At 38.6% G+C, this 2101-nt stretch overlaps 1 non-coding gene across 1 annotated transcript; it reads right to left on the reverse strand.

Annotated features, from left to right (window-relative positions):
• Positions 1-263: 263 nt before the first annotated feature.
• Positions 264-370, reverse strand: LOC120577237 (small nucleolar RNA R71). Its single transcript, XR_005643312.1, has one exon. It is a non-coding gene; the product is annotated as a small nucleolar RNA R71 (small nucleolar RNA).
• Between the last annotated feature and the right edge of the window lie 1731 nt (positions 371-2101).

A 2101-nucleotide genomic window follows, 5' to 3' on the forward strand; every position in this document is an offset into this window, starting at 1 on the left:
AGCCTGCACTTATTTACCTGGTGCAGCAAAATCACTTTTTCGGATCACCCACTGAGGATCCGAATTTTCATGTTTCAACTTTTTTAAGACTCAGTGGAACTTTGAAGGCAAACCAAGAGGCCGTAAGGCTGCACCTCTTTCCTTTCTCTTTGAGGGATAAAGCTAGTGCTTGGTTTCATTCATTGCAAATTGGTTCTATCACTTCATGGAACCAAATGAGGAAGGCATTTCTTTCCCAATTCTTTCCCCATAGTAAAACTGCTCAATTGAGGAGTCAAATCACACAATTCACTCAAAAAGATGGTGAATCTCTTTACAATGCGTGGGAGCGTTTCAAAGAAATGCTTAGGCTTTGCCCCCATCATGGTTTTGAGAATTGGCTTATTATACAAACTTTTTATAATGGTCTCTTGTGTTCCACAAAAATTTATGTTGATGCAGCTGCAGGTGGAGCTTTGATGAATAAAACTTACACATGAGCATATGATTTGATCGAGAACATGGCACAAAACCACTATCAGTGGACAAGTGAGAGAGTTACCACCGAAGGTACTCCTCCACCCTCTAAAAAAGAGGCAGGTATGTACCAGGTTTCTACCCTTGATCATCTATCTGTGGACACACTTCTTCAAAAATTTGATAAATTAACTATAAGTGTCGTCACACCTGCTCTTGTTTCACCACCTTGCGAATTTTGTGGAATACTTGACCATACTGGTGTTGAATGCCAACTAGGTAGTGTTGCTAAAAGTCTAGAGCAAAATTCTTATACCTTTGGATAACAAACAACACCACCCGTTTATGCAAACAACCAAAGAGTCCCTCAGAAATCCAGCTTGGAAATTTTACTAGAAAAACATGCTATGGAGCAATCCAAGCAATTTCAAGAACTTAAAAATCAAACTGGATTTTTGAATGACTCTCTTGTCAAGCTTACATCTAAAGTGGACTCCATTGCTACTCACACTAGAATGCTAGAAACTCAAATCTCTCAAGTAGCCCAAAAAGTAGCTAGTTCCTCTCAAACCCCCGAAGTCTTTCCAAGTCAAACTGAAGCCAACCCCAAAGGCCTTATAAATGCTATTCAACTTAGGGACGGTAAGCAGTTAGAGGACACCATTATGAAAACTAAGACAATTGAGGGTGAGATAGAGAGTGAAAAGCAACAAGGTGAGAAAGTCATAGGAGAGAGTGATAAGCCAATAGTTTCACGACCTTATAAACTCAAAATCCATGTCCCACAAAGGCTTGCTAAGCCTAACTTCATAGTGATTGAGAGTTTTTCCACCCCTTGTGTGATTGAGAGTGAAACCATTGAAAAAACTATGTGTGATTTGGGAGAGAATCTCAGGTTGATGCCACTATCCCTTTGGGAAAGATTGGGTATTGGGTAGAGAAACCTTCTAATCGTCAAGCTAATGACTCTAAAAGAGCGCTTCGTGGGAGGAAACCCATGAGTTTTATTGCTTTTATTTTGTTTGTTTTGTTGTTTTAATTTGTTTTGTAGGTATTTGTCCAAATATGATGCGAAAAAGTGAAAAAAATTTGAAGCCATTGACAAGAAACCCACCCAAAAAAAAAATAAAAAAAATCTTCCCTCTTTTTCCAGAAAGTTGGCACGGCCGTGCCAACCCATCAGCAAAAAAAAAAAAAAAAAAATTATTATTATTATTTTTTTCTTCCCATATCCATATCAAATAACATCTATAATCCTTTTTCCATAATTCATAATTCTCTCCAAACTTCACCAACAATCATCCAACCGCACCCAAACCAAGCTAAGGTCAATGGCATCAAAAAGGAAAGGTGAGGATATTGAAGCCTCCGGAAGAGGTGCAAGCAAGAAGCAATCAACAACCCGCAATCATGGGATCCAATTCAAGGATTCCGAGCAAAGAAATAGGTATAAATCTCTAAAATCTAGAACTATCTCTCCTTGCAGGTACCTTGATGTTAATGCTATGTATAGACTAGAAATAGATGAACATGTGATTAGGCTGTTGAATAAATTCACAACCCTGTGCTTAGGTACCTTCACATGGTTATTGCTTGCACCATATGGGGTAGAAAAGAGGTAGGAATGATGAGGACTATTGAGTTG

Source organism: Medicago truncatula, chromosome 7 (genome assembly GCF_003473485.1).
Source record: "Medicago truncatula cultivar Jemalong A17 chromosome 7, MtrunA17r5.0-ANR, whole genome shotgun sequence".
In the NCBI taxonomy this organism is placed as follows: domain Eukaryota; kingdom Viridiplantae; phylum Streptophyta; class Magnoliopsida; order Fabales; family Fabaceae; genus Medicago; species Medicago truncatula.